The sequence below is a fragment of the Crinia signifera genome, chromosome 9 (genome assembly GCF_055691185.1).
Source record: "Crinia signifera chromosome 9, ASM5569118v1, whole genome shotgun sequence".
NCBI classification, from domain to species: domain Eukaryota; kingdom Metazoa; phylum Chordata; class Amphibia; order Anura; family Myobatrachidae; genus Crinia; species Crinia signifera.
The window spans coordinates 93,368,187-93,387,751 of NC_139225.1; the positions used below are offsets into that span (position 1 = coordinate 93,368,187).

Genomic DNA, 19,565 nt, shown 5'->3' on the forward strand with positions numbered 1-19,565 from the left:
AAAAATAACGCCCACCTTGCCTGACGGGCATTAAGTCTCTTGGCATCCTGAAGATAAGAGAGGTTTTTATGATCAGTGAAAATGGTCACCTGAAATTTGGCTCCTTCCAGCCAATGCCTCCACTCCTCCAGAGCGCATTTTATGGCCAGTAATTCTCTGTTCCCCACATCGTAGTTACATTCTGCGGAAGAAAATTTACGAGAATGGAAGTAACAGGGATGTAAAAGACCATCCTTGGGATCTACCTGCGAAAGTACAGCCCCAATGCCAATCTCAGAAGCATCTACCTCTAAAATAAACGGACGGTCAGGATCTGGATGACGTAAGATACGAGCAGAAATAAAAGCCTCTTTGAGAAGACGGAAAGAGTTATGGACCTCTGTAGACCAGAGAGCGGGGTCTGCACCCTTCTTGGTGAGTGCAACGATGGGCGCGACTATATCAGAGAACGCCGGAATAAACCTGCGATAGTAGTTCGCAAACCCCAGAAATCTCTGGACTGCTTTCAATGTAGTGGGCTGTACCCAATCCATGATAGCCTGACCCTTGGCAGGATCCATACAGAAGCCCTCCGGGGAAATAATATAACCAAGGAAGGAAATACTATGAACCTCAAACTCACATTTTTCGAGTTTAGCATAAAGACAGTTTTCTCTGAGTCTCTGTAAAACTCTTTTAACATGCATTCTATGTTGCTCCAAAGATGAGGAAAAAATCAAGATATCGTCCAGATAAACGACCACAAAAACCCCCAAAAAGTCCCGAAGGAGGTCATTAATGAAGTCTTGAAAGACCGCCGGAGCATTGGCCAATCCAAAGGGCATCACGAGGTACTCATAATGACCAGTATGAGTGTTAAAAGCGGTCTTCCACTCATCCCCTGCTTTGATTCTAATCAAATTATACGCACCTCGGAGATCAATTTTAGAAAAAACAGTGGCAGAGCGCAATTGATCAAATAAGACAGAGATCAGAGGCAACGGGTAAGAATTCTTAACAGAAATTAAGTTTAGCTGTCTATAATCAATACACGGACGTAACGTACCATCTTTTTTGCCGACAAAGAAAAACCCCGCCCCCACAGGAGATTTTGAGGGCCGAATAAAGCCCTTCTTTAAGTTGTCAGCAATATACTCCTCCATCGCCTTAGCTTCGGGTAAGGACAATGCGTACAAACGACCCTTGGGTAATTTGGCCTGAGGAAGGAGGCTGATGGCACAGTCGTACGGCCGATGGGGAGGTAAGGTGTCAGCCTCCTTTTTGGAAAAGACATCAGAAAAAGAGACATAAGTCGCAGGGAGCAAAGGATTGGCGAAACTTGAGACCCTGACAGGGAGGTTCAGACATGAGTCAGCGTATGACTCACCCCACCGCAGCAGTTCCCCCGTCCGCCAATCGAAATGAGGGTTATGTAACCTTAACCAAGGTAAGCCCAGTACCACAGGAGCTAAGGGACTATGAATAACGAGGAATTCTACACTTTCAGAATGGGTAGAACCTATGCTTAGGTCTAAGGGCACAGTGCGAAGTGAAACTTGACCCTTGGGAAGGAGACTACCATCCAAGCCAAAGACAGACAACTCGGAAGGAAGGGGGACGAGTGGGATGGCAAGATCCTGAACCAGGCGAGAATCAATGAAGTTCCCGGCTGCTCCGCTGTCCACAAAGGCTTGGGACTCCCATCGTTGAGCCCCCAGACCTAGACACACCAACAACAAAAGAGAATTATTGGGAGATAAGCGGGACTGGCCTAAGAGGATTCCTCCCCTAGGCCCTGGCGTTTCCCGGACGCTCTGGACATGTGCCCACAAGGTGCCCCTTGCCCCCACAATATAAACATAAGCCTAGAGAGCGACGACGTGCCTTCTCCTGGTTTGATTAGCGAGATGCACCAATTTGCATTGGTTCTTCAGACCCGCCCACCAGCTCTCCTCCAGTCTCGGCCGGATAGGAAGGCAACTCTCGCTCAGAGCGCCTCTCTCTGATGCGCCTGTCAATGCGTACCACCAGCTGTCATCAAGAGACGCTGCCGCCGGATATTGTACCAGGAAATCTTTGATCTGATCTGCAAGGCCAAGACGGAATTGGCTTCGCAGTGCAGGATCATTCCAAGTGGTATCCCCAGCATAGCAACGGAATTCGGAGCAATAAGCCTCTGCAGTACGGCGACCCTGCCTTAGAGCCTGAATATGAGACTCTGCGGAGGCTGCCTTATCGGGATCATCATACAGCACCCCATAGCTGTAAAAAATGCCTCCACAGTACTGAGCTCAGGACTATCTGCCCCTAAACCAAAGGCCCATGTTTGTGGATCTCCCTGGAGTAGAGAGACTATCAACCCGACCTTCTGGGTTTCGGAGCCTGAGGAGGCAGGACGGAGACGGAAATATAATTTACAGCTCTCCCTAAAATTGAAGAACAATTTCCTGTCGCCAGAAAAACGATCGGGTAGATTCATCTTAGGTTCTTTGACAAACTGATGACTAGCAGGAACTACTCTCCTGACCTCCTCCTGTGTCTCCACCCGCAGAGACAAGTCCACCATCTGCTGCGTGAGGAGACGGACCTGATCAGAGAGTACTTGAGCTGGACCCCCTGCAGAGGGATCCATGATGGTAGAAAAAACAAAAGACACCCGAGCACAACAACTGAGTACAGGAAGATCCTCCAGAACCGCTGGGGGATCCTAGTCTTTTTTGGCCGGTTATAATGTAAGGATTCTGGGAGTATCCCCGGTACCCTAACTCCGTTGCTTCTGGCTGGGTTTGACGGATGTGTGCGGTGCTAGACTTCACCTGGGCCCGTCTCGGCTGAAGGGCGAATTAGGTCCGCCCCACTCCGCTACAGGCAGGTCTTAGGAAAATACAACACATCCGCCGAGGCCAGGAGAGAGCAAGAGGAAAGCCTAACTAGACCCCAGAACCGGGGAACTCCCAGAAACCCCAGGAGAGCAATACTGCTCAATAGGAGACACAAAATGGCAACAATGCTTGTGAGATGTTATATAAAGAAATGGCAACAATGCTTGTGAGATGTTATATAAAGAAATGGCAACAATGGTTGTGAGATGTTATATAAAGAAATGGTAAAAATGCTGACTGATAAGCCCAAAAAGAAATAATGCCAAACAGCGGGAGAAGCAGCACAGGGTAAACCCTGACTTATCTGGTAAGATGACAGAGAACCAGACAAACCTTGGCAGACTTCTGCGAATGATGAGTGACAGCTGGGCACACCAACGGAACTCCAGACACTGCAGGACGAAGCAGGCAAGGCAAGGCAAGGCAGGTGGAGAACAGCAAGGGGACTTCCGACAGGGACCAGAACCAGGAACACGAACTTAAGCAATGGCTGACAGAACGCTATAACCGGCGTCAGTGAGACGCCGGCTTATATTTGAAATAGCCACCCCCTGTGGTGACATCACTTCCTTGTACGCTCTGCATCGTCTTCCCCGTGCAGGAGCGTCCGGAGCGGAAGTTCGGGGTGTTGCCTAGCAACATCCCCGAAGCTTCCTGACGACGCGCGTCGGAAGATGGCCGCCATCCTAGCAGCGCAAATGCTGCCGAGGGACCTGGACGGCGGCGACGCCAGGTACGGCGCCTAACAATACCTCAAGATACCTTATTGAAATATAAAAATATTCCAATATACGGAATAATCCGTTATCCAAAATTCTTCTAGTCCCGGGCATTTTGGATAAGGGATACTCAACCTGTATAAGTAAATATACCCTCAAAAATGTTAAATTTGCAGACTGGACACCAGAAGGTGCAGCAGTGAATAAACTAGAATAAAAGAGGCCAGAGTTGTTAAAAAATAAATCATTTAGGATAATGCTCCCGCCCACACAGCTAGCAGAGTAGCAGTTTTTGGCCAGGAAACATGTTGCAAAACTTACTGTAGCAGTTACTGAGATTAAGAAAAAAACGATGGAGCTATTGAGGCAGCTGACAAATAATGATCTATAGCACAGCTGTGACCAATGAAAAATAAGAATGCAGTAATGTGTGTTAAAATGTACTTAATTAAACCCAACTTTTAGCATTAGGCTCGTTATTTAATAGCCACGCCTCGTATTTATATTCATTGAGTACAAATTATTACATTTCTAGAAAGTGCTAAGGATCTCCAGGAGAAGTGTGGGCTACTTGTTTTGCCTGATCCTCCATCCTCCCTAATTTCAAATTAAATACACGGTTCCCTTTAACATGGGTCATATTGAGCAGCTAGGTTGTTTTGAGCATGACAAGCACTAAAATGTGCAAAAGTTGAATAAAAGATAAATGGCGGCTTTGTAGGGATGAAAGCTGGGAGTTTTCAATCAAAACATACTGAGGGAATAAAACAGCAGTTTATACTATTCAGTTCAATAAAGGATTTCCTTAACCTGTTCTGTGGCAGATATCATTCCACTTCTAAACTCAGATGAAGCATGGTATTCATTATGAGTTGTATGATTCCTTGATACTCATCGAAAGAGTTAATTGTCATGAAGTGTGTGAGCTCCAAAGGTCAATGTCCCTCTACACTCTACTGCAACTCCTGTATGCCTGAAAATTGAGTGCTGAGTACCATTTTCTGATTTTATTTTCATTATGGTAATTGCTTCTTGAATATGATAGCATTAAATGAATACTATGATCAAACCTATGTTTAAAGAAGTGTTTTGCAGAGTTCAGTCCAAGTGAAATATGGGTACTTGTGTATAATCATGGCGCCCACGAAATCGGCCGCAAATTGCATGCAAAAATCGGATGCGATTTTGCGGCCGATTTTGAGGCCGATTTTTCTGGCCGATTTGCATTCTGTTTCATCATTGCACACCTTGCACACCCCCGATCTCCATTGTAGTGCATTGCATGCAATATAGTGGCATGTGATGCATGCCATGCGATGCATGTGAAGCGATTCGATTTGTAATTGTACAATCACCCTGATGGGTGCTTACAATGTTAAATGCACCCCCATTGTCAACACCACCCCCACTATCAACGCCAACCCGAAGCGTGGCGAGCGCAGCGAGCCCACAAGGGGCGGCGGTACACGTCCTTTCGACTTTTTCATACCCCCACTATCCACGTCGGCATGGAGTTGATTTTAGATAGTGTGGCGAGCGCAGCGAGCCCCCGAGCCCGAAGCGTGGCGAGCGGACGCGGAATACATGTAAAGTAATCCGCGTCCCCTCGCGGGGCTCCGCGTCCTCTCACTGCGCTCGCCACGCTTCGGGTTGGCGTTGATAGTGGGGGTGGTACAGTATGAAAAATGACATTTGGGGTGCATTTTACATGATTTCAAGTCATGTCCATAATTTCAGTGAAAAATTACATTGCATTTATCAAAAATGCATAAAAACCTGGTAAAATCGCATTGCATCGCATGCCATCGCATGCCACTACATATGGCATGCGATGGGAGCCGTGATACTACACAAGTACCTAACATGCAAATAGATAGATAGAATCTTATTGATTTTCGGTAGGAATAAAAAGCGCCGAAAATCGGACGCAAATCGGACGCAAAATCGCATCGCAGATCAAATCGGCCAAAAAAATCGGCCGCAAATCGGCCGATATATCGGATGCGATATCAGATGCGATATCGGATGCGATTTAGATTAAATCGGGCGCCGTTATAATACACAAGTATCGAAATATGTAAAAATGGCCCTGGGTAAAGAATATAAATCAGTTGCTGACGAAGGAATCTGCTCTTACAAAACAAAAGTACAGGCACAAAGATTAATTAGGGTCGGTTTCTCAAAGTTTGATGAGAGATAAAGTGGAGAGGTGGGGAGAGGTAAAGTAACAGCCACTCAGCTTATAAAAATATAAAAATGCGTTTCGCTCCTTGCGGGGAACTATTTCATAGACTCTACAAGGAGAAAAATGCGTCAGAGGAGGAGGATGACATTGTTCCCTTTCATCCTGTGATAACAGCAGAGACCCACTTGATTTTCCCCAGTAACTCACCTGATGAGTAGTCATCGCGCTGGAGTATTCCAATGCTGCCAGTGCTGCATACAGAGCAGCACACCTACAGTATATTGCAGTGAGTGACAGCTCCGACCGGCGGGACAGATCTGACAATCACGGCCAGATGAAGACTGTGGGGTGAATTTACTAAGATGAGAGTTCTGTTGAAGATGGGATATTGCCCATAGCAACCAATAAGATTCTATCTATTATCTTCTTGAGGGTGCTAAATAGACAAGAAGTAGAATCTGATTGGTTTCTATGGGCAACATCCAATCTTGACTAGAACTTCCTTCTTAGTATATTTACCCCTGCATGGGCGGCCTTCGACAGTCTAATTCTCTGGTGGCACAGAGGTCTATTACGTGGGGATAGGTAATGTGAGAGTTCATAGAGACTTCATCTAGTCAGAAAATATATAATTTACATACGTAATACACCTCTTCTATAGTATTGAGTATACATTTTTCTCTTTCAATGGTCCTGGTGACACAGCTCAACATTGGGATGTAGGAGGCAAGAGCCAGGCACCTATCCTAAAGCTTTTGGAGGGTAGGCTTCTCCCCTCTGCATCCCAGACTCTTCAGTTCGTGTTAGGTGCCCACTGGAGTGGGTGCTATTCTAAAGGGCTGCCGGAGCAGCTGAAGGATTAGAGTTAGTTAGGGTTTTTTATTATTTTATTAACTTTTACACTAGCTAGGTAGGCACAGTGTGAGGATTCTCATTAGTGAATCCTCACACTGACAGCGCAGCAGGAGCTGACAGAAGCGCATCCTGTCAGCTCTCTGCGCACAAGGGAGACGCTGTCTGGCCTCCCTGTGCAGCGCTTACAGCTTCTTTTAAGAAGCTGCCTGGGCTCCGGAGCGCTCTGAAACCGGCTTCACGCTAGGTGGGGATCATGGGGGACAGGCGCTCCGTGATGGCGGCGGCCATTTTCTGCGGAGCTTACACACTGTGCTCCTATATGAGAGGACAGCAGTGTGTTACAGGCATGTTCCAGCTGAGGGGGAGATACTGGAACTAGGAGATCCTGCAATGGGAGCGGCTGTCTGGGGGTGGTTGGTGCCAAAAGTCACGGACCCCGCAGCAGCAGGGACTTGGTCTCTTCCCTCACTCTGTTTTGGCGCCATTCGGAACGCTTGCAGCGGAGCTGAGCTGGCTGACAGATCCTGACAGAGTGATTGGATTTCCTGGGCATCGTTTTCCCCATTCTGAAGACTACAGACAGCTAAGTGACTGGGTGCATTGGCTCTGTGTAAACACCTGTACATTTTGTGCTGTGACTGTGTTATTTGTGAACATCATGTCTGTGCATCAGTCTGTGGTTTTGGGGGAGGGAGCCCCAGATACATTGAGCGCTTGCAGTGTGTGTGCACTGAAATTTGTCCCTGAGCAGATGGCCAAGGGGGGCTTGTGTAATTCTTGCGCTGCTGTGAAACCCATGGGGAGTGAACCCCAGAGGGTAGAGCAATTGGAACCTGCGTGGACCAGTGCCCTGGGAAGGTCTGTGAATGCTTTAGTGCAATTGCTGGATAGACAGAGTGATGTTTTGGTAGATTCTCAGAGACCTATGTCATCATCTCAGCAGTCCTCTGGCTCCTTGCCTCTGACCCAGGCAGATCCTGGTTTTCTTCAGGTCATGCAGGATACTGCTAAGGGGATTAACAGGTTTAGTGAATTGCTAGACAAGATTGATGTTGATGCTGTGGGGACCCCTAAAAGGTCTTATTCAGTGCCTTTAATTGTTGATGAAGAGGATGGAGCATATGCAGACATCCCCTGGGAGCAGGGTGATGATTCTGAGGATTCCTCAGCCGCAAGGGTGAAGGATTTGATCACTGCTGTCAAACAGGCTTTGAATTTGTCTGTGGAAGATAAAACTCCCGCAAAAGGTATGTTTAAACGGCAGCGTAAGGAAGCTGTTACCTTCCCTGCAGATCAAGGGTTAACAGGATTTATTGGAAGGGGCGTGGAAAACGCCCGATAAAAGGCTGCAAATGCCAAAGTGATTTCTCAGTTTATACCCCATGCCTGAGGCTCATGCAGATCTCTGGGAGAAAGTTCCAGTGGTAGATGCTTCTGTGGCACGGTTGTCAAAAGCCACTGTGCTACCAGTGCAAGGGGGAGCAGCTTTTAAGGACCCCGTAGACAAAAAAATGGAGGGTAACCTCAAGGCAATATTTGAAGTGGTGGGATACACCCTACGCCCTCTGATTACTTCAGCCTGGGTCTCTAAGGCCATGATAGTGTGGGCAAGTGATTTGTGCACTATTTTACACGCGGACCCTTGTGTGTTATTGCTTGCGGAGAAGCTTAAAGCAGCGGCAGAGTATGTACTGGAGGCTGAGGAGGAAGCTCTCAAAATGGCTGCCAGAGTTTCCACAGTGTCTGTAAATGCCAGGAGAGTGCTCTGGCTTAAGGCTTGGGAGGCAGATAATGAATCTAAGAAGGCCTTAGAGGCATTAGCTTTTAAAGGAAAGCTGTTATTTGGTTCTGAACTGGAAGAGATTATTAAGCAGGCCACAGGTGGCAAAAGTACTTTTCTGCCAGCTCCTGCAGCCAAGCAGACATCAAGGTTTTCTGCTTTCAGGCCGTCCTTTAGGCCCTCCCCTAGAGGAGGTGCACCCTTTCGAGGGCAGTCTTTTAGGGGAAAGTTTCAGTCCTCCAGGGGCAAGGTCCCAAAGTCTAAATTTGGTTCCTTTCATAAGAAACCAAACGCAAAAGGAGAGGACAAACCCTCCGCATGACTGCCAAGGGTTTTGCCCGGCGGTGGTCAAGGTGGGGGGACATCTGACACGGTTCAGAGACGCATGGGCATTGTAAGACCGGGATCCTTGGGTGTTAGAAATTGTATCCCAGGGTTACAGAATTCCCTTCAAGGGTCTTCCGCCGAGAAGATTCATTCCCACACCACTACCAAAGGAGGCTCGGCTCCGTACGGCTCTCTTGGGAGCGGCTCACTCTCTCTTAGAGAAGGGCGTAGTAGTCCCGGTCCCCAGAGCGGAGTGGAAAAAAGGCTTTTATTTCACCCTGTTTTTGGTGCCCAAACCAGACGGGTCTTTCAGGCCGATCCTAAACTTAAAGTCATTGAATATCCATTTGTGGGTAGACCATTTCAAAATGGAGTCTCTACGGTCAGTGCTGCTAAGCCTGGACCAGGGAGAATTTTTGGCGTCCATGGATGTCCAGGACGCATACCTTCATGTTCCCATCCACCCAGAACATCAGGCTCTATTGAGGTTTGCGATAGGAGACCTGCATTTGCAATTCCAGGCGTTGCCCTTCGGTTTGGCTACAGCGCCAAGGGTATTCACCAAAATAATGTCAGTAATGGCGGCAGCGCTTTGACTGAGGGGAATCACGGTGATTCCATATTTGGACGACCTGCTGTTCAAAGCGGAGTCAGCAGGAAAGTTGAAGAGTCACTTGGCAGAAGCCATCGGGTTTTTGCAGGCTCACAGCTGGCTTTTAAATTTACAAAAGTCTCAGTTGGTGCCGTCACAGAGACTCCAATTCTTGGGAGTTGTGCTGGATACCCACCTGCATCGGGTATTTCTACCAGAGGCAAAGGCCAGGGATCTGGCTGCCTTGGTACAGGAGATCCTCGAGTCTCGGAGCACATCAGTATGGAGGTGCCTCAAACTGCTTGGGAAGATGGTGGCGTCTTTCGAGACGTTACAGTTCGCCAGGTTCCACTTTCGAGTGTTCCAGTGGAACATTCTGACAGCCTGGTCAGGAAATACTCAGACCATGAAGTCAGAACAAATAGTGTTGTCTCCAGAAACTCGATCCTCCCTGAAATGGTGGACGGAGGTGGATTCCCTTCAGTGGGGCCGGTCCCTGCAGTCCTGGAGCTGGCTGGTAGTCACTACCGACGCCAGCCTCAGGGGCTGGGGGGCAGTAGTCTTGGATCTGCGTCTGCAGGGCTTGTGGACTTCAAAGGAGTCTGCCTTACCGATCAACATCTTGGAACTGAGAGCTGTGTGGAAGGTGATTTCTCTGGCGGGAGAAAGATTGCAAGGGCTCCCTTTAAGGATTCAGACCGACAACGCCACAGCTGTGGCATATCTGAATCACCAGGGAGGCACACGCAGCAAACTGGCTATGTGGGAGGTGTCCCGGCTGGGCGGAACAGAATGTTTCAGCTTTATCAGCGATATTCATACCAGGAGTGGAGAATATAGAGGCTGACTTCCTGAGCAGGGAGGAGCTGATGGAAGGAGAATGGAGCCTGAACCCACGAGTATTTTATCAGGTTACACTGAAATGGGGAACCACGGAGGTGGACCTGATGGCATCCAGGTTCAACCGTCAGGTACCCAGGTTCTATGCCAGGATGAGGGATCCACTGGCAGAAGTGGTGGATGCTATGACCATACCCTGGGAGGGGAATCTTCTTTATGTTTTTCCGCCAGTTCCAATGCTGGCAAGAGTTTTAAAAAAGATACAGGCCCAAGCAATCCCGGTGATTTTAGTGGCCCCAGATTGGCCAAAGAGGTCCTGGTACTCGAGGCTTCAGAGATTGTCTGTGGACTCGTGGCGTCTACCTCTGAGGTCAGACCTTCTAAACCAAGGATCGTTCAAACATCTGGATTCAGCTCGGTTAAATTTGATGGCTTGGCTGTTGAAACCGCCATCTTGAAGAGCAAAGGGTTCTCAGAGGCTGTGGTTAACACTATGATTAAAGCTAGAAAGTCAGTGTCTTCTGCAAATTATTATAGGGTCTGGAAGACCTATATTCAATGGTGTGAGAGGCAGAAATCACACACATCACGATTTAGATTGGCTAAATTGCTGGAGTATTTGCAGGATGGCTTTTCCTCTGGGTTAAGCCTTCAGTCACTCAAAGTGCAGATCTCGGCCTTGTCGATTTATTTCCAAAAAAGGATAGCATTGTTACCGGAAGTACAGACCTTCCTACAGGGGGGTTTCTCGATTGAAACCTCCCTACAAGCAACCAATAGCACCATGGGATTTATCTCTGGTTCTGGAGTGCCTTCAAAAGGCGCCTTTTGAGCCGTTAAGGTCGGCTGACCTTAAATTCCTTACATGGAAACTGGTATTTCTGTTGGCAGTGGCGTCAGCAAAAAGAGTATCGGAGTTGGGAGCGTTGTCCTGCAAGTCTCCCTTCCTTATATTTCATGATGATAGGGCTGTCCTTCGGACAGTACCCCAATTTTTACCAAAAGTAGTCTCTGCTTTCCATTTTAACCAGGAGATAGTTCTGCCTGTGTTTCAACCCCCAGAGGGTTCAAGGAAAAGGGACAAATTGAGGAATTTGGATGTTGTGCGCGCCTTGCGCATTTATGTGGACAGAGTGAAGAGTGTCAGGAAGACTGATACTTTGTTAGTTTTGTATGATGTACACAAAATTGGTTGGCCTGCTTCTAAGCAGACCATTGCTAGGTGGTTGCGTTCTGTAATTGCTTTTGCATATACTAAAGTTGGTAGGCCTGTGCCGGCCAGGATTAATGCGCATACCACCAGGTCAGTCGCAACCTCTTGGGCGGTTCGACATGGGGCAACAGCTGAGCAGGTTTGCAGGGCTGCCACTTGGTCATCTGTTCATACTTTTGCCAAATTCTATAGGTTCCATGAGTTCGCTTTGGAGGATGCATCATTCGGGCGAGCAGTGATGAGAGCTGCAGACCTGAGCGTACCCACCCAAAGGACCGGCTCTGGAACGTCCCAATGTTGAGCTGTGTCACCAGGACCATTAAAAGAGAAAAAGGGATTTTTGTAAGAACTTACCGTTCGAATCCCTTTCTCTGACATGGTCCTGGTGAAACAGCGATCCCTCCCTTACGCTCAGTAAGTATGCCAAGTTCATGATGTTTCATGTTATATATGGTTGAGAAGTTAATTTTTAAATTGTGCATATAATATGTGCAGGCGTTTGTACTGAGTTAATGTATTCCAGTGGCTTTGAAAGATTGAACTGAAGAGTCTGGGATGCAGAGGGGAGGAGCCTACCCTCCAAAAGCTTTAGGATAGGTGCCTGGCTCCTGCGGACCCTCCTACATCCCAATGTTGAGCTTTGTCACCAGGACCATATCAGAGAAAGGGATTCGAACGGTAAGTTCTTACAAAAATCCCTTTATATCTATCTATCTATCTATATATATTTGGTACTTATGTATTATCTGTGCTCCCATGTTAAATGCACCCCATTTTTTCATACCCCTACTATCCAACTACGCATGGAGTTGATTTTAGAGTGTGGCGAGCGCAGCGAGCCACCGTGCCCGAAGCGTGGCTAGCGCAGCGAGCCCCGCGAGGGGACGCGGTCTCATAAGAAAAACGGGAGCCCAGATATTACATAAGTACCATATATTTATATATATATATATATATATATATATATATATATATATTTTTATCATTATTATTATTATTTCTTTATTTATTTTCTGACATAACCGGTAATTAGAAACTGTTTAATAAATGTATGGACTAATTTAGGCTTAATTTTCAAAAGCAAACTCCTTTACTGGACAAAACCTTGTGCACTGCAGGTGGGGCAGATGTAACATGTGCAGAGAGAGTAATGCTGGGTACACACCAAAACGATTTTGGCACAATCCCATCAATCTGGATCCAATTCAGACTGATTGGATGCAGATTGGATGCAGATTTGGTCAAAATCGTTTGGTTGGATCTGAATTGGATCTGAATCCGATCCTACCTGCTGCAGGTAGGATCTGTAAAAGATCCATTCATCTGAATACAGAGGGGATCGGATCGTATGCAAATTGTATGCAAATTGTACGATCCGATTTGCATACGATTTGCATCCAATCCAAATCGTTTTGGTGTGTACCCAGCATTAGATTTGGATGGGGTGTGTTCAAACTGAAATCTAAATTGCAGTGTAAGAATAAAGCAGTCAGTACAGTATTTAACCTGACAAAATAACTCATCCAAATGTACAGTAACTCTCTCTGCACATCAGCCCTCCTGCGGTGCACATGGTGTTGTACCATTAAAGAAGAAGTTTGCTTTTGCAAACCAACCTGAATCACCCCATGATGTAGAACCAATTAATATTTTTGCTAAAAGTTCTGGCTGGAAATGTAAAAAGATTTGTGATAAAATAAATGGACTTTAATTACAAAATAAAGGCCCAGCTCTATCGTCTAGTTTAAATGTATCAATCACATACTTTTGTTTAATTAAAACTGACATCTTAGGAGTTACTCCTGGAAAGTAATGACAAACCTTAATGTAAAATCGCTTCAATGAAATTATACTGGAAATAAATAGGGTGAACGTAGCTGTGTTCGTCACAGTCAACATCAGAGGACATATGGGCATATTTAATAGAGCTGAACTCTATAATGTATTTCTTAATGCATCTTCTTTACTTTTATCCTCTTGTTATGCAGTAAAGTAAATATGCTCTCTATCTAATCAAGTCCCCGGTAATTAGTATGTCTCTCCCTTAGTTCTGAGTTTCCCAGAACAATATAATGCAGGAGAAAATTTCTTTTTAGCTTACAAAAAGCCCACTTCAAGTCTATTGTAAACCACTTCAAGTTGGTGATGTCTTTTTCAGCTTTTCAGCACAGTCAATAATCAATCTATAGTAGATTAGCTCATCTGGCTTTGTGTATGAATGGTACATAGACTGCCCTTAAGGTGTGTACACATGGTGAGATGTGATGGCCGCCGATATTTATTGCCAGGACCCATCAAGGAGGGAGAGACAGTGGTAGTGGTGGTGCGGGGGGGGGGGGGGCAGGGGTCATGCTGCATGGCTCTCCTTCGAACTTGCAGTTCAAAGCAGAAATTGAATTGCCTGCACGGCATTGAGATTGAATCTGGATTGAATGTGGCTAAAGGCCCATAACTACTGGGCAATTTTGAGCTGAAAGCAGCTCAAACTTGGTGTGTACGGCCCAGCAATGAGAAGTCATGCTCGCTCCTGCATCATCACCGGTAAATACGTTCATCTGCTTGTATTACCAGCAGAGTAAGTTTGATGAGCTGTCCCTCCTCATGGGAAGCACAAGGTCGAGCATTGCAGGATCATCTGTCCTATGCTTCACAGAGACTTGGCTGGATGACCACATTGCTGACCCCCCGGTGTCCCTGCTAGGTTTCGCTCTCTACAGAGCTGATCGCTCCAAGGTTCTCTCAGAGGCATCTGCTTCTACATCAATGATAGATGGTGCACCAATCTCACGATCCTAGGCAAATCATGCAGCCCTCACCTGAAGATGCTATGTATCCACTATAAACCCTTCTTCTCACCCCTGCTCTTCTCCCTGTACACCAACAACTGCACCTCAGAGTCACAATCAGTTAAGATAATTAAATGTGCTGATGACACTACCATCATTGGCCTCATCAAGGGGGACGAATCGGCCTACAGACATGAAGTGGATCGATTGGCCCGGTGGTGCAGCAGCAACCATCTAGAGCTCAACCCACTCAAAACCATTGAGATGGTAGTGGACTTTAGGAAGAAGTCTGTTTGTGTTCCTCTGCTAACAATTTCTGACCGTGTGGTGTCGCTAGTGGACTCCTTCAAGTTCCTTATGAACCACAATCTCCAGGGACCTTAAATTGGGGCCCAACACTGATAATATTGTTGGAAAGCACAGCAGAGGCTGTTCTTCCTTAGGCAATTTAAGAAGTTTAACATACCACAGAAGCTTCTGCTCATCTTCTACTCCGCGATTGTAGAATCTGTACTGTGCTCCTCGATACTGGTCTGGTACGGCTCCGCCAGTGAGAGAGACAAACGCAGACTCCAAAAGGTAGTCAGAACTGTGGGACGGACCTTCCCTCTGTCCAGGACCTGTACCTGTCCAGAGCAAAAAAGCGGGCAACAAGGATAGTCAAGGACCAACTACATCCTGGCCATGGCTTGTTTAACCTGCTGCCTTCAGGCAGGCGCTAAAGGACCATTCCCACCAGGTCCACCAGAAGCCTAAAAAGTTTCTTCCCTCAAGCGGTTCACCTGTTGACACATGAACTCGTGAACACCTCACTGTCTAGTCACGCCATAACCTTTTGCACATAATCTAACACTGTTTCCACTCGGAATAACTTTCTGTATGACTGTACATGTTCCCCTACCTGTTTCTATTGTTTATACTGTATACTGTTTACTTTTACCCTCCTTGCTGCTGCACAGCAAACCGAAAACAAATTCCTCGTATATGCAAGTATACCTGGCCAATAAAGCTGATTCTGATTTTGATGAGCGGCTTTGTGGACGGCTTTGCATATCGCTGACAGCACTGGGTAGGGGGAAAGCCACTCAGTGTGGATGCACTGAGCGACTTTCTCCCCAGCGATCACAGCGGTCATCGCTGTCCATACACCCTGGGCAAAATTGCCCAGGGTGTATGGACCTTAACACTGTGTGATTTTAAATAACTTTCTATTCGATTTTGACTATATAGTCAAAACTGAATAGAAAGTTACTGTAGTCAGAATCGCGCTGTGTGTACACAGCATTAAACTTTCAACGTGGGATATTTATGTACATTTGTGTAACTACCTGTATACTGACGGAGTATACGTACAATAAGTCACACTTCTGGTTCTAGGATATAGATCTTGTCAACTAAATGTCTCCATAGATTGCATATTCTACACAAGCTTCATCTCTAAGAATAGCTTTTGACAAAACACCAAAGGGGAGAGAGATAAAGTGGGGAAGTTTTTTTATCAATAAGCCTCTCTGTCATCTAATATAGTCTATAAAACAGAAGCTGATTGGTTGCTATGGGCAACTTCTCCATTTAATACTTTGTATTAAGTCAGGATAAAAAAGTTGAGGGATATGACAATTTTCGGTATGCAGGGGATATCATACAGTGGATAGCTTTGATTACTCTGATTGTAACAAGTGTGCCTTTCTTACAAAGACACATGGCTGAATGATTGCCTGATTAAAAGTCATGCTCTGGAAATCAATATAATCAAAGTTAGCTGTGAAGTTAACGGAGTAGGAATTGTAGTTGAATCCAGACCTTCTTGTCTGCCTACACATCCAACCTCCTAAGCCTCTTTCAGACATGATGACAAGAATTTGCTCGGTCTAAAAGCTGACATATTCTCAGGTCACAGCCCCGACCCTGGTGAAGAGCATGGCCAGCTCCCTTGGAATTTAGCTGTGGACACATTAGAATCAGGCATGTCCAAACTGTGGCCCTCCAGCTGTTGTGAAACTACACATCCCAGCATGCCTTGCTATAGTTTTAGCATTCCCTAATAGCAAAACTGTAGCAAGGCATGATGGGACTTGTAGTTTCACAACAGCTGGAGGGCCATAGTTTGGACATGCCTGCATTAGATGATATTTCAAATATATGCATGATAACGGGCAGTCATAACGACATTTTGTGTATACTGTTTGTATCATCCAGGGTGTATCGTCCACACTATATCAGAAAGGACTCCTGGATGTGGCCACTGACAATATATTTTTGTGAAACGCACTATGGAGGTTATTCTGGTTAGCATTAATATACACATAAATCTCCAATAGGTCACTTTATGGATATAGGTAGTGAATGGAGTTCCCACACTGTAGCCACCAATATAGCAGTCTCTGTATTTGTGGATTAAGTATAGTTACTACAGTATTGTCACTGGATTATTCCATTTTAGGATGCATGTCAGCAGTTGTTTTCTCCATATGGTGATGAAAGGGGATGGTCCAGAGATGGTTGTATGAAGCAGGGTGGTGAGCGAAAATAGGTTTTTATGTAGGCGGCTGGTCCGAATCCAACATGGGGTGCAATAAAGTGCTGGGAATGGTGTCCAGACAAAGTTGCACTTTGATGCAGAGAAACACGTCAGGCATGTCAACCTTTTGCACCTGTCGATTTTAAGCACTGTCGCCCTTTCGTCTATGGACCTTTTGTACCTGTTGACCTAATGCATGATGACCATATAGCACGGGTGTCAAACACAAGGCCCACAGGCCAAATCCGGCCCGACAGACTTCGTCATGTGGCCCGCGCAGCCGCCGCCAGCCTTCACCTTTTATTCTCTTTTTTGAGATCTTTTTTGAGAGTTTTTTTTTGCACTGCCGGCGGCCATGTTCCTGTGGTCTTTTAAGGTGTCTGCGGCCACAGGAACATGGCCGCCGGCCTCCACGGCTACGTGGAGGAGGGCCCGGCAGCCTGTTCCCTCTTATTGAGGCAGTGGCAGACGCTGGGTGGGGATGTCATGACGTCACGCGTCTGCAGAGACGAAGGAAGGCAGGCCGAGTCGGGGGGCCGCAGCAGGACAGGCCGCGGCGCAGAGAGTGGAATTGAAATTACTGGAGCCGCAGCAGCAGCAGCAGCAGTAAAGGAGCCTGAGGGATAAAATACAGTAAGTTACATAAAAAAACAATATATCTGGTGGTGGTGTAATGGCATTACTTTTATATTATACAGGGGGAGCAGCCTGTGGTGTCATTATTATTGTACAGGGGGAGCAGCCTGTGGTGTCATGGCATTATGCCATGACACCACAGGCTGCTCCCCCTGTATAATAATAATGCTATGACACCACAGGCTGCTCCCCCTGTATAATATAAAAGTAATGCCATGACACCACATGCTGCTCCCTCTGTATAATAATAATGCAATGACGCCACAGGCTGCTCCCCCTGTATAATAATTTGTGTCATGGCATTACTATTGTTATATTATACAGTGGGAGCAGCCTGTGCTGTCATTGCATTATTATTATACAGCGGGAGCAGCCTGTGGTGTCATTGCATTATTATTATACAGCGGCCCTTTGAGGGTGACCAAACTGCTGATGCGGCCCCCGATGAATTTGAGTTTGACACCCCTGCCATATAGTGTTGACCTAATGACTGTCGATCAATCATCCAAATAACCATATAAATTACGTATCTTCCACTTTTAATGCCTTTTTTTCCTGCTCTCAAAAGGTATATCGAAAATCAGAAATACACCATATCTGCCACTCCATACTCCAACCTTATCATATTTGCTGAACATCTTAATAGAAAAATTTGGACTAGATGTGTTTTGAAAGGAATTGTCCCCACCTGCACTGCACATCCTGGACCTATAATAGATTTAATAGATACACCAATGTGTAACTTCTAAGTCAATAAAAAAACGTAATAAATAAAATATTTTTTGTGTCAGATACATAACTATAATGCATATAGTCTGATCTAGTCTGATCTTAATTTAGTACAAAAAGGAATACACAAAGAGTGTAACTATTAATTGGTGAAAATATAATGGAAAGGCCGGAAGGAAGTCTCAGGAATTTAATATCTAGAGCAAACCAGAAGGTTAAAATGCTAGGGTAAAGCAATCCGAGAAGTGAGGAGAAAGACCACCTAATCCAACATTAGTATGCTGACAGACAAAAGAAAAGGACCACAATGGAATAATTAGTAATCGTTCTCCAAGATAGCTAAATAGAATGATGCGGCAGGCAGTGTCAGGTCCAGACAGATCTTATAGAGCAGGGGTCCTCAAACTATTTTGCTCTGGGACCCCATCAGACAATAAAAATAATGACAGGACCCCAGCAAGGTCCTGCAGAAGGTCATCACATATGTAGTCAGCAGACAGCACATATATAGCAGCATTGTGGAGGCACAAAGTGATGGGAGGAGTCTAAAATAACAAACAATTAAACAGACTTTTCAGACTCCTTGAATCACTGACTGAGATTAGAAAAGTCATCAGCCTGATAGTCAGCAACATTGAGTCGCGACCCCATGCTGAGCAGGCCGGGACTCACTTTGGAGTCAGGACCCACAGTTTGAGAACCGCTGTTATAAAGTAATTGGGGGACCAGGTGCAGGGGGTTTTGAAGGAGCACCCACAGAGGTACCCCATTTTGCAACAAGATAGTGTATACAATAGTTAATTTTCAGTTATCTAATACTGTAGATGCTTTGCAGTCCAGTTTGGTGTTTTATCTTGCCCATATAATCCTACAGATATACAAGTTCAGCTTCTGAGCAGCAAGAACCTGCTCATGGAATAGTGCCACTGGGAGAGCTTGAAATGGTGTAGGCCTCACCCGGGTGACACTCTTATGACATGATTAGAACATGCATTACCTGCAGCACTCGGGTGCTGTGACAATGTTGGAGCCAACAAAGAAGGCATTGCAGTCTCTGGGATGGGATTCTCCAATATCCACGCCCATGGTCCGCCTCACATCGCTGACATAATTATCACATATGCGATAATTGATGGTACATGTACTCCGCGTCCCCTCGCGGGGCACGCTGCGCTCGCCACACTTCGAGCTCGTATTCCGCTGCGATCGCCACGCTTCGGGCTCGGTGGAGCGCTGCACTCGCCACTAAAATCAACTGCACGCCGATTGTTGTCGTTCATAGTGGGGGTCGCGTTGACAATGGGGGGGGGGGCATTTAACATTCATGGGGCATTTAACATTGTATGCACCCATCAGGGTGCTTGTACAATTAAAATCGCTGCGATCGCATCGCATGCCATTTGCTGGCATGCGATGCAATGCAATATTTAATTGTACATTTTGCCTTTTTCAGGCAAAAATCGCATAGCATACCATCGCATACCTTATTTAGTGGTATGCGATGTGATGGGCGCTGTGATA

General features: G+C 46.1%; 1 long non-coding RNA gene across 4 annotated transcripts in view; it reads left to right on the forward strand.

Annotated features, from left to right (window-relative positions):
* The window catches only part of LOC146036654 (uncharacterized), a 111,866-nt gene that overhangs the window by 59,515 nt on the left and 32,786 nt on the right, over nucleotides 1-19,565 (forward strand). The gene's annotated exons all lie outside the window — the stretch shown is intronic.